Source organism: Marmota monax, unplaced genomic scaffold (assembly GCF_021218885.2).
Source record: "Marmota monax isolate L192 unplaced genomic scaffold, Marmota_monax_Labrador192_F-V1.1 WCK01_AAM20220418_F8-fsc00064, whole genome shotgun sequence".
In the NCBI taxonomy this organism is placed as follows: Eukaryota; Metazoa; Chordata; class Mammalia; order Rodentia; family Sciuridae; genus Marmota; species Marmota monax.
Genome location: NW_026694542.1, coordinates 9,326,552 through 9,340,281, shown reverse-complemented (window position 1 = coordinate 9,340,281; position 13,730 = coordinate 9,326,552). Strand labels below are relative to the sequence as shown.

Below are 13,730 nucleotides of genomic sequence, written 5' to 3'. Positions count from 1 at the left end.
GATTGCTTTCTCTATTTCTACAAGAAATGCCGTTGGGATTTTGATTGGCATTGCATTAAACCTATAGAAAAAGTTGTTTATGCAATAAAGCACTTAATAAACTTATTGAGCTTAAAGAGAAAACATTTGATTAATTCTGTTGCTGACTCATATTTGCCATTTAATCTAGATTATTTTCTAATTCTAAGGACATTATCTTGTTTTGTTCAAAAGTAAAACAAAGTTTTGGTAACCAAAACACATTTTCTTTTTTTTTTTTTTAATAATTTTTTAGTTTTCGGCGGACACAACATCTTTATTTGTATGTGGTGCCGAGGATCGAACCCGGGCTGCACGCATGCCAGGCGAGCGCGCTACAGCTTGAGCCACATCCCCAGCCCCCAAAACACATTTTCAACAAAATTTATATGAAGACATGTAACAAACAATGAAATAGCACCGGGGACCTTTATAAAATTTCATCACACAGTTTCTATACAGGCATCTTCACCAATAACTGGCACTCAATTTATTTTAAATCATGTGACTGCAGAAAACTATTCAAATTGTTCATCAAACACCAAGTGGGATTTTCCAAAGATATTTCAGAAAATCAATTCAGTCTATATTCTGTTTATCAATTTGAGTTGCACAGGTTAAAATGAAGACCTTTCACACAGTTTTGAAGAAGTGATAACAGCCTGTACTTGAATTGGCATTGCACTTCATCAGACTTAGGCTGCCTTCAGCAGAAATAGCTTCTATCCCTCAGAAATCAGCTACATCAAGATGGCTCATCAGCTAAATCACGTTGGTCAAAATACCTGCTAACCAAGCAGATTAATAAATTCAAGGCAGGAACTCTTTCGTCATCTTTACTGTCCACTAAGAGTCTCACTTCAGAGCACCTTCTTGCAAGCTGCGGAATCAGTGAATGAGCCTCAGGTAATAAAGGTTTTTCAAGGCAAGCCAACAAGGCATAAAGCCATCTTCCCAATTCTGGAGTAAAGTCTCTTTCTCCAAACCAGTTACTCAGATATTCCAAGACACTAGTTACTGTTGCCTGATTCATTCTGCTAACAATACTAAGCAATGGAGGAAAACCAATCATAGTCACATTACTGTCTAACTGTTGTGATTTCCAGTGACTTCTGTTTGTTCACACTCTGTCGAACAGTTGAAAACTGTGCTACTCGTTGCTGTTGCCACTTAAGTGTTGGGGAATAACCTTCAGGGGCAGGTTGGCATCCTGAAAGAGAAACATTCACACTTTGCTTTCTTTTCAACTTCTTTGGGTCAATTTGAGCTACCACAACATCTGGACACTGAGCAGCTTCGATCTGAACACGCCTCAGGAATACCTGAGGCGTCCTCGGAGGTACCCAGGGGTCGAAACCTTCCGCCAAGTCGCAGGGCTCCACCGGCAATAGCCGGGGCATCAACTCTTCCACTGCAGACTCGGATGGTACCCACGCCATGGCCCTATTTTATTTATTTGTATGTGGTGCTGAGAATCGAACCCAGTGTGTCACACATGCTAGGCAAGCGCTTTACCACTGAGCCATAACCCCAGCCCCTCCTTTTTATTTTTTGAGACAGGGTATTGCTAGGTTGTTTAGGGCCTCACTAAGTTGCTGATGCTGGCCTCAAACTTGTGATCCTCTTGTCTCAGCCTCCCCAGTTGCTGGGATTACAGGCGTGCATCACCGTATCCAGCTCCCCCTTTCTTTTTAGAAATATACATCACAAAATATACATTATAAGCTGTTATGGTTTGAATGTGGTTTGTCCTCCCCTGAAATTCACGTTGACATTGGATTGTATTGTGATAGTGGTGAGAGATGGAGCCTTTACAAGATGATCAGGTCATTAGAAGTGATTAATACCTTTCTCACACTAATGGCTTAATTATCATCAAAGTGGGTTGTTGTCAGGTAAGCCTGGCCTCTGTTGCTGTCTTTTGCATGCACTTGCTTGCCCTTTCACATTCCACCATGTTTTGATGCTCTTGCCAGATGCCACTGCTATGGCCTTGGCCTTCCCAGTCTCCAGAACCATTGTTTTAGTCAGCTTTTTTAGCTCTTGTGACTAAAGGACCCAACCAGCACAATTGTAGAGGAAGGAAAGTTTATTTGAGGGCTGGTGGTTTCAGAGGTCTTAGTCCATAGAAGGCCAGCTCCATTCCTCAGGGCACGAGGTAAAATAAAAAAAAAAAAATAAATTGTAAAGTAAATGCAATGTAAAATTGAAAAGTGGTAAATTTTGTTGTTGTTGTTTGGTACTGGGGTTTTAACCCAGGGGTGCTTTACCACTGAGCCACTTCCCCAGTTCTTTTTTATTTTTTGTTTTGAGACAGGGTCTCACTAAGTTACTGAGGGTCTCACTAAGCTGCGAGGCTGGCCTCTAAATTGCGATCCTCCTGTTCCAGGTTTCTTGGGATTATAGGTATGCACCACCATGCCTGGCAGAAGTGATAATTTTTAACCACTTCTCTTTTTAGCTTTCCTGACAGTGTTAGAAAATATACTTATCTCTCTGTGGCTAATTTATTAACTTTAAGCAGTGTCTCTCGACTCTCTGCAATGAAAGTTGATGGATTTAACTTGCTTTCACAGTTCCCCTTTTCCCCGAAATCCCTGTCAATTAGATACTTATTTACTTTAAGGGCTTTAAACACTGTATTTGAACATCTGTTTCCTGACTTCTCTTTGGATGGTTGCCTGCTCCAAATTGATTTTGTTTTATTCTCATACTTGATTGATATTTTGGCTGGGTATAATTTCCTCTCAATATCAGTTAGGATAGAGTTTAGTTGTAAATAAGAGACTCAAAATAGCAGTGGCTTCAACTTATGTAAAAGACTGGAGGGGATGAGGCTTCTTCCAGTTTTCTCTTCTGCAACACTCAAGACCTCGCTGTCGTCCTGGTCCAATATGATGGGATGTTGAAGGCCTCAGACTGAGGCCAGGAGAATGGAAGAAAGTGCAAAGAAGGAAGAGGCAGTTGGAATTTAACCATGTTAGCTTCAAGTGAGGCCGGAAAGGCAGACTTCATTCTGGATGGCCATGCGGCCAGCTACGAATTCAAGGTTCCCTTGCTAAGAAAGAACCAGAGAACAGGTGTCGGGGACAACTGGTGGTCTTAACTCACCCTCTGCTCTTTTGAAGATTTGATTTGCATCAGGTTCTGCTGCTGACAACCTGATTTTCATTTCTTGGAAGGTAACATTTTCTTTCCCCTGGAAATTTACAAAGGAGGAGGGAGGATGACATACGCAGGGCCTTTGGGACCAGAAAGCACAAACCGTTGTGTCACGGTTGCTGCTCCCCTGCACCCGCCTCTCTCAGCCTCCTTCCTTCAGACTCAGATTCTGAGTTCACCTGCTCAGTGAACACAGGTGTTCCGCAGCTCTGTTCATCTGAGCCACACCGTCTGTCCAGCTGGGTGAACCCCAAATTTATCTCCACCACTTATTCCTTTTTCTAAACCTCTAGATCCAAAATAATCTAGTCACCTACCAGGTATCTCTATCTGAGTGAGCCACATGTTTCCCCTCACCCCTCCCGTGTCAATCTGAACTCTCCAGTTCCTCTGCTTCAATCGCAAACTCCTCCTGTGTTCCTCTCCTGGAATCACACGACAGTTGACCCCTTTCCTAAGCCAGAATCCCAAGCCTCTAAGATCTGTGCCTCTACATTTCACTGCCTCTTCTGAACTTCCTCTTTTTTTTTTTTTTTGGCTAGGCTAATTTTCTCATCTTCCATAATTCAGTGGAGGGGCATTTTTAAAATTGTTCTTTTTTTAAAAAAAATCATTTATTTGTATGCAGTGCTGAGAATTGAACCCAGTGCCCCACACGTGCTACCGAGCTACCGCCCCAGCCCCTGGAGGGGCATTTTTGACCCAGTTTGTCCTGGTTTCTTTCTGCCTTCCTCTGGGTGGCATGCCCATCTTTCTGAGTTCCCACCGTCTCTGGAGAATGGCTGCGTCCCATCCTCCTTGTGACCTTTACTAGACATCAGAACTTTCACCTGCACTGTGGAGTATTTGAAGGTAGAGACGGAATCTCCAGCCTTTAGCAGAACATCTGACACACAGAAGTGGCAACTCCTGTCAGGCAGAGTGGCACGCGCCTGTAATCCCAGTGATTGAGGAAGGAGGCTGACAAGTTCAAGGCCAGCCACAGCAATTGAGCAAGGTCCTCAGCAACTTAGTGACACCCTGTCTTAAAAATAAATAAATAAAAGGGCTGGGGATGTAGCTCAGGGGTAAAGTGCTCCTGGGGTCAATCCTCAGTGCCAAAAGATAAAAATAGAAGGGGCAGCTTCCATTGCTCGCTGGCCAGCCCATTTCCCAGGCCCTTCCTGATAACTCTGTCCCCTTTTCTTTGGGGACCTCTCCCTCACTCCACATGGTCTTGAGGAGCTGTGAGATATGGTGGTATCTCCTGCTTCTGCCTCCTCTAAAAATGTGGACCCTGGGTGGGTTCATCCCAGCATCCCGTGTGCCCAGCCACGGTGATGATTAGACCGAAAGATCTCAGTGACCCAAAGGGGACCAAGCAGATCCTTCTTGGCAGTTAATATGCAGACATTGGAAGGAGGTCCTCTTTACACTGACACTACTAGTTGAGGTGACAGAGGCATGGGCTGGGACAGCCCTCTTCTCTGCCTTGTGAAAGGAACCTGCAGAAGAAATCCAAGCAGGGACAAGAGGAGAAGAGATGCGGCAAGGAGGAGGTCCTGCTGGCCTGGAGTCCTGAGCTCCAGTTCCTTTGATCCTTGAGACTCTCGAAGTGTCCTCCAGTTATGTGAGCCAACATGATTTTTATTTAAGTTGGTCCCCATGGGTTTCTGCTGGGTATAAGAGCTCTGACTAATAGAGAACTCCATTAAAGCTTAATACAAACATTAAGAATCTAAGTGGACCATCTCCTGTCCCTCTTGCCCACCTTTTAGTCCCTCTGAGCTTGCCAGGACTCCTCATCCTGCTCTCTGAAGAGGGTGACTGCTTCCTCTGCTTGCATGGAAACTTCAAGGCTGAACTCCACAGCCCCATAGGTGAGACCTTGGTGATCTGACCCCCACTCCCCTGGTGACTCTCTTGTCCTCTTTCCAGGCAGCCTTGGCTACAGCCAGATAAATGCTCACAAACTGCCTGGTTGCTCAGACTGCGGGGACTACATGCCTCACCTGCAATACGCGCCTCTTCCCAGGGCTAAACCTGACCCACTCTCTAAGACCCACCTCAAGGGCAGGTCCTGCAAAACCTTCCCTGCCCTGCCCCAGAGGAGCTCAGCCTCCTTTTCTGCAGTAATCGCCTCCGCCTGTGCCCGGCATGCTGAATCACAGCCACTGTTGACTCATCCGTCCTTCCTCTATTAAATGGGGTCCCATAAGACAGAGATCTGCTCCTGATCCACCTTTGCAGCCCTGTCCCCACACACCCACAGAACATCGTCAGCAAACACGGGGTGAGTGGGTGGTCTCAGGAAAAGGCTTCGTTTCCTTCTCTCCAAGTGGTGGAAAGGGAGCTCTCCTGGCACTTTACACCCCCAGGTTTCAGGTTTCAGAAGAGAGGTGGGTCTTATGACCACCCAGCCAGACCCTCTCCAGGCCCAGAGGGTGTGAAGTGAAAAGGCAGTCATCTGACCCGCCTGCGTCTACACTGGCTTTTGGTTCTGTGGTGATAGAGCCATATTGGCCCAGAATACTCTGACTACCCCAGAGAAGTCAGATGTGAAGCAGCCGCACCCCCTACTGCATCTCCACATCCCAGAAGGGACAGAAAGAACCAATAAGAAAAGGGAGGCTGTTGGACGCCTCTCTACCCTCCGTGTGTGTGTGTGTGTGTGTGTGTGTGTGTGTGTACAGAGTCATCCTGGGGAGGGACAGGGTAAGCTTTGGGGAAGTCAGGGATGAGGCCTGGGGACAGTCTCTGTATTGTGTGTACACATGTCCCTTAGCTGTGACTGTTATCATGTGAGGCTTCCCATGCCAGTGGGAGGCAGCATGGGGGAGGGCTTAACAATACAGCATCTGGAATCCAGATTCTCCATGTGACTTAGGCAAGTCATTTAACTTCTCTGTTTCACAATGTTCTCATCTGTAAAATAGGGGTGATTGTAGTACTTACCTCACAGGGTAGCTGTGAGGAATAAATGAATGATTTATAAAGCACAGAATAATTGCTGTGGAAATGCTTGTTTACACATAATAGGGTTTTTTGTGTGTTGAAATCAAATCTCAGAACCCCAGAATCCTTTATGCCATTAATAAAGGAACCCCTCATGGGCTTATAAGTGCAATAAGGATGGAGCAGAAATGGTGGTGGAACTTCTTGAAGGTAGAAAAGATATAGTGAAATACCTCAGGTATCCACAAGAGGGCATCCCTATTTAAAAAAAAAAAAACAAAGAACAGCACAGGATGAAGCCCTGTGGGATGCTAGGACTTCTCTTCCTTCTACAGTACTTGAGTATTTTTGTTTTGGTTTAGTTTAGTTTTGGTACTGGAGATAGAATTCAGGGGTGCTCTATCTCTGAGCTACATTCCAGACCCTTTTTTAAATTTTTTGGCACTGGGGATTGAACTCACGGGCACTTGGCCACTGAGCTACATCCCCAGTCCTATTTTGCATTTTATTTAGAGACAGGGTCTCACTGAGTTGCTTAGTGGCTTACAGTTGCTCAGGCTGGCTTTGAACTCACAATTCTCCTGCCTCAGCCTTTTGAGTTGCTGGGATTACAGGTGTGCAACACTGCGCAACTGTGCCCAGCTTTATTTTTTATTTTGAGACAGGCTAAATAGTTGAGGGTCTTGCTATATTGCTAAAGCTGACCTTGAACTTGAGATCCTCACTCGTCAGCTTCCCAAGTTGATGGGATTACAGGTGTGCACCACTGTGCTAGGGTACTTGGGTATCTTTATCAAAGCAGGATCAAGCAAAGCCACAAATGTGTGATGATGGCTGAAGGTGCTGCCCAGTGATAATCAATAATTCATATATAACTATCTCCAAACTTGGACTTTGTGCATCCAAAACATAACCTTTGTACCCCCAAAAGACTCAGATATCCCCAAATTTTAACACTGTCCCCAAATCTACCACTCTGAGGGCTGTTGTGATAGTGGGAAAGGGGGTATCAGATTCCTCCACATCTGAATATGCTGGTTACCTCACCCCACCCCCATCACACCCCTGGGGGTCAGGCCCCTCCTCTAGTCTTACCACTTGGGCCCTCATAATCTGACTCTTAAGCCACCCTAGACTCCTCTCCAATACCTCCTGCTTCCCCAGCTACCTGAACCTGACCACAGTCTGGGCTGGGTTACCTGAGTCTAGCTCTGGTCCTTACCTTTGGTTTTCCAGAAGTAGCCACATTGGGATGGGAGACAGGTGGTGGGATAGAAGATATCCATCTGAGAAGGGTAAGTATTGAGGTGGTGCCATCAGGCCCAGTGCCTGATTCAGCAGAAAACCCATGACTAACAAGGGACCCTACTGCTCCTCCTAGTAAAGAGGAGAGAAGGCAAAAGATTGGGAAGGTAGGTCACACAAACCCTCCCTCTCACAATACAGGCTCAAGACCACCCCTCCTGCAGCCTGGTCCCGCAGGGATGTAGGCCTGGAGGGTCCAGATATGGCAGGATCACTCACACTCCCTTCCGGCCCCCTCTCACAGCTCCCACAGGTTGGGGGGGTGCAGAGGAAAGAGCGATGATGTCTATGGAAGACCTGGATTCTTAGGCCTGTCTCTGCCATTTTCTGCTGAGGATGAGTTTCCTCATGGATAAGTTGGGGAAAGGATGCCACCCAACTAGGGGGATGGAGTGGCAGATTGACTTCTGCATATAACAGAATCAGAATTTGGAAGGCAAGAGAGATAAGCCAAATGTAGGCGGGAACCAAACATGATTCCAAAAATTACCTAACAATTTAGTTGAGGCAAGAAGACAATAGTGAAATCTAAGGTCCATCACCATCCTCTCAAAAGATGGGATCCAAAAGGAGAGGATGGTTCCCTCACCATCAACCCCTGAGGCAGAACACCTCTTTACATCCGTCAGCTGACTGCTCCCACGGAGTCCTGTCCCACCCGCCTCAGACATTCAACTTCTGGAAGGACAGGAAGACCCAGATTGGCAAACATGGAGGTCAAGGAGATGTGGACACCTGTCCCCAGGCATCACCTTCAGCGTGCGCTCTGGGACCCACAGGGAGTGGCCCAGGATGGGATGTGGCTGGGGAAATGCGGACCGCGAGATGCCTGAAGGCGGCCAGGTGGGGACAGGCCTCCAGGAGCAGCAGGGCAGGGCCTGGCCCCTGGCCCCGGGCGCTCGCTCGGGTGCAGCAGGCCGGCTGGCCGCGGGGCGGAGCCCGAGAACCAGAGACGCCTGAGGAGGGAGCTGGCGCGCCACGGCCTTGGTCGCCTGTGCCCGCAGCGACGCTGGCCCGGGCTTCCCTGGGCTGCTTGGCTCGCGGCGCGCGCGGAAGGCGATCGTCGGTGGCTGTGCCCGGACTCAGTCCCCCACCGGCGGGGACATCTGGCTGGGACTCGGGAAGGAGGGCGCTTCGAGCCCGAGCCGAGCGCAGGTGTAGCTGCGCAATCTAGGTCCCCTCGGGGACATCAGTAAGGGGCGCTGCGGGGGCCCGGGACCGAGACCTCAGCCTGCACCCCTCACCCTGCAGAGAGCGAGCTCGGACCGCCTCCCGCACACCCTGTCCCGCGCGTTCGTATTTCCTCTGCAGTTTTTAGGAGGGGACCGACTGGAGATATTTGAGCTGGGTACAAGGGCGCAGGCGGTTGTAGGGAGCGAGTGGAGGAGAAACTGGCTTGAGGAAGGTGCAGCACTGGCCACCCAGACCTCTGCGCTTGCAGGTGCTAGCTTAGGGCCATCTGTAGTGGGCTCTGGGTGTTTGTGGAGCTGCAGAGAAGCAGGGAATGGCCCCTTCTAACAGGGATCCTGATTTGCCTGGGGAGCAGAAATTGGTTCCCACAGCAGCCCCATTGCATTCCGGAGGTCCAAAGACCCAGCCCTGAACGGTTGGTCTCTCTCTCTCTCTCTCTCTCTCTCTCTCTCTCTCTCAGCAGGGATTGAACCCAGGGATACTTAACCACTGAGCCACAACCCCATCCCTTATCTTTTTATTTTATTTTTATTTTGAGACAGGGTGTCCCTAAATTCTTAGGGCCTCACTAAGTTGCTGAGGCTGGTCTTGAACTTGTAATCCTCCTGCCTCAACCTTCCCAAATTGCTGGGATTACAGTCCTATGCCACTCACCCTGGCTATGAGCCTAATCCTTTCTCAGTATTTCGCACCTGGGGGCCCCTCACTCCCTGTGCCAGGAGAGGCAGTATTCTATGAAACCCTCCCAGCCCTGGCTCTGACCACTCCCCAGCCTACCCTCCAGGCCAGAATCCTTTGGGAAGCCTCAGTTGAGTCACATCATGCAACATATCTCTGGGCCTAATTCAGGAAGGGGGTTCAGTAAATTTTCTGACACTTAGAATCACAATTGAGAGAACCTAGTTTGAGCCCTTGGGGATGGCAAGAGCCACCATCCAGGGCTTGTATTCTGGTGAGAAGACAAGAAGACAGATAACAACACAGAAAGATAAGATGTCCTGGGCTGGGAGGATCATTGGCCTGGGTCTCCAGGGTCTTGGTTTCTGCTCTTCTCTTGTGTAAAAACGGATTCATAGTGTGTACCAGACATGTTATCACAAGGATTTGGAATTAAAAAAAAAAAAAAAGTCTTTTTAGGTGCCTGCTTCCCTCCCAGAGTGTCTCTTTCCTCTCTGGGATGTTTTCCCATCTGTCACTTGAAGCACTTTTAGACCATACCCAAGATAGTGCTGTAGAGATGTAAGTTATTTAAGTTGCATGTTAACAGTGGTGGGTCCTATGAAGTGGGCTCCTGGCTAAGAAGCCCTGCGCCAGACCTGAGGTCAGATTTGACATCCCCCCTAGAGTGGGGCCTCACTCAGAGTAAGTCCCTGAGCAAGTGACAGCAGGGGTCAGCCCAATCTGCTCCTAATTAAGTGCTCAGCTGTTATATCTTAGGTACCTGAAATTAGTGTTAAATCCAGGACTGGAGGGGGGTTGTTCACTGTCATAGCAGTTATATTCTATTTGATGCCTACAATGAATGTCCCAGACATTTTATGTTACTTCCCCTCTATTCTTTATAAATATTTCTCAGGTAAATACTTTTCCCAGTTTACAGAAGAGGGACATGAAATTAAAGGAAATTCAGTAACTTGACAAAGAAAAATCATTTAGTCACAGGTTATGGACTTGGGACTCACTTTTTTCATCTCTACTTTTAAAAAAACTTCTGAAAGGCTTATGTGATACTTTATAGATTTAAATTATAAGATGACCACCTTTCCCTAATAGGAAAATAAAAGCAATTTGCTTAGAAACCCTGGGAAAATGAAAACCCACATAGGTTGTCATTTTTGAGATGTTAAAACCCTGTTCCTGAGAATGAGATCAGTGATAATCTAATCAAAGATTGTTCTCCCTGGAGTCTTCTGAGAGGAAATGAACAAGTTAACCCAAAAGGAAAGAAACTTAAGAAATCTCAAAGTGGAAAAGAGTTTTGCATTTTTTAATAAAATTCAACAAACATCAAAGGCCCCAGCAATCTCACTCCTGAATATTTATCCCAGAGAAATGAAAACTTATGTTCTCACGAAAACCTGAATACAATGTTCATAGTAGCTTTATTTATAATAGCTCCAAACTGGGAAAAACCTAAATGTCCTTTCATGGGTGAATGGTGAAACAAACTGTGATTCATCTATACCATGGAACACTACTCAGCAAGGAAAAGGAATGAACTATTATCACGTGCTGCACCTGGATGAATCTCCAGGACATTATTCGAAGGGGAAAGAAGCCAGTCTCAAGGTCTCCAAGGTTTTAGAGCTCCAGAAAAAGTCCCCAGATGTCTCGTAGGAGACGGCATCAGGATGCAGGATTTGGGGAGAGGGGATGTTGAAGGATTCTTTTATCTGACCAAATGGCAGACCTTGTTCTCTCTCATCTGGGGAGGGATTGATTTCTCTCAGGAAGGGGACTCCTCATGAGGCCTTTCTATAGGGCCATAAGGAATAGCAGAAAGCTTTGTTATGCTTTCACTTCAAACTAATCCTTTTTTTTTTTTTTTTTTTTTGCGGGGGGTACCTGGTATTGAACTCAGGTGCACTCAACCACTGAGCCACATGCCCAGCCCTGTTTTGTATTTTATTTAGAGACAGGGTCTCACTGAGTTGCTTAGTGACCTGACACTGCTGAGGCTGGCTTTGAACTCGGGATCCTCCAGCTCCTGAGCTGCTGGGATTACAGGTGTATGCCACCACACCCAACTCAAACCAATCTTATTGGATACTGTGGCCCAATGTCTGTACCTATTTTATCTTTATTTACTTTTAATTTAATTTAATTTGTAGTGCTGGTGATTGAACCAGTGCCACTCTACCACTGAGCTACATTCTTAGCCCTATTTATTTAATATTCTGAGACAGGGTGTCCTTAAGTTACTGAGGCTGGCCTTGAACTTGTGATCCTCCTGCCTCTGCCCCCCCGCCCCAAGTCACTGGAATTAAAGATATACACCACCACACCCAGTCTGTCCCTAATTAATTAATTAACGTTTCGGTTTAGTTTGGTTTGGCACTGGGGATTGAATCTAGGAGTGCTAGAAGAAAATCTTTGTGACCTTAGGCTAGGCAAAAGATTTTTTTAGAGACAACACCAAAAATCTTGATTCATGAAGTTAAAAAGTTGCTAAGTTGGATTTCATCAAAAATGAGCAGAAGTTTTAAACAGACATTTCACCAAAGAGGGCAGCATGTGAAACAATGCTTTACTACAGCTGTATCTGTCTTATTACATCTCTTTGTCTTAACTATCTCCTCTTCTACATCCTAATTAGGGATGTAGAAGATGCTATTTATTGCCTCTTTGCTGTGCCAGGCGAGGTTTATTTTCTTCTTATTTTTGTTTTTTGAAAACTTTTCCACGATGAGCATGCATTAATTGCTATCAGCAGCAAAAGGAGACTTTTGTTTTAAAAAACAATAAAGAAATGACAAGGAGAAATCGACCACCTGTATGATGACCTCTGTCACTTATCCATCAGGGGAGAGGCGCTCCCTTGCCTGTTCTTGTCACTTCCCTCCAGGCTTCCAAGTCCCACGCCTCCTCAAGTCAGTTTCTCTTCTGCTTCCTCCTTACAACGGCCCCGCGCGTCTTTCCACAGTCAGGCATCTTGAGGTCCCTTTCCTCTGAACATAATGACAAGGTTGTGCGAGAAGCCATGTGGGATTGGGGCGCCCCGGACCCGCTCACTCTCTAGGGTGAGGAGTGCAGGCTGAGGTCACGGTCCGGGGCCCGGCAGCGCCCGGTACTGATGTCCCCAAGGGGACCTACATTGCGTGAGCAGAAGGAAAACGCAGAGACGCAGCTACACCTGCGCCCGGCTCGGGCTCGAGGCGCGCTCCTTCCCGAGTCCTAGCCAGGTGTCCCGCCGGCGGGGGACTGAGTCCGGGCACAGCCACCGACGATCGCCTTCCGCGCGCGCCGCGAGCCAAGCAGCCCAGGGAAGCCCGGGCCAGCGTCGCTGCGGGCACAGGCGACCAAGGCCGTGGCGCGCCAGCTCCCTCCTCAGGCGTCTCTGGTTCTCGGGCTCCGCCCCGCGGCCAGCCGGCCTGCTGCACCCGAGCGAGCGCCCGGGGCCAGGGGCCAGGCCCTGCCCTGCTGCTCCTGGAGGCCTGTCCCCACCTGGCCGCCTGCAGGCATCTCCGCATTTCCCCAGCCACATCTCATCCTGGGCCACTCCCTGTGGGTCCCAGAGCGCACGCTGAAGGTGATGCCTGGGGACAGGTGTCCACATCTCCTTGACCTCCATGTTTGCCAATCTGGGTCTTCCTGTCCTTCCAGAAGTTCCTGACCCCTAGTAGCTTGCTTGTCTTGAATGTCTGTGGCGGGTGGGATAGGACTCCCCAAGCCAGGCTCCTTAACAGGGTAGTGGGATCAGTCAGCTGACAGACATAAGGAAGGTATTCTGTCACAGCAGCTGATGGTGAGGGGACCTCAGAGATGAGGGATGCTGCTCCTCCCTTTCCACCAATGCCAGAGCTCCCCACAGTTTTAGAGATGCTTTGTATCTTCCTATTGTTGACAAAAATACTGGGAAATTGAAGGCCCCAGCAGAAGTCTGCAGGCCCACACTCTAAACTCTGCTGTTTCTCTCCTGGAAGACTGACTGCCGCCTGGGGAGGGTTCCCCAGAGTGGGGGCAGCACAGCCAGAGATGACTCAGGCCCAGGGTGCTCCTATGGAGGAAAGAGGCTGCCCTAAGCCTACAGGACTTTGCTAAGAGGAGTAGGGAGGGAAGTCTAATGGGACCCGCCCCTGCAACCTCCCACCTTTTCTTCCTTCTCAGCGGTCCTAGATGAGACTGATAGGAAACAGAGACTCAAGTGGTGGGAACATGAGTTTAACAAATAATGCTATAAAATGGGCCCACTGTGCTGACCCCCACATGCTTTTTTTTCTTTAAGTTTTTTTTTTTTTTTTTTTTTTACCTGCAGCCTTGCCTGGCTGAAGTCCATTCCTCAGCAAACTACCTGTTATCTGCAGAAAAAATGCAGGCCCTAAATGCCAGTAAAAAGAGACTTTTGTGAACATTACACAGGCTCAGGGAGATAAGATAATTCAGAACTCAGGGAGATAAGA

General features: G+C 47.8%; 1 pseudogene; it reads right to left on the bottom strand.

The window, feature by feature from the left end:
- Positions 1 to 596: 596 nt before the first annotated feature.
- LOC124076549 (gem-associated protein 2-like) lies at positions 597 to 1,457 on the bottom strand (annotated as a pseudogene).
- Between the last annotated feature and the right edge of the window lie 12,273 nt (positions 1,458 to 13,730).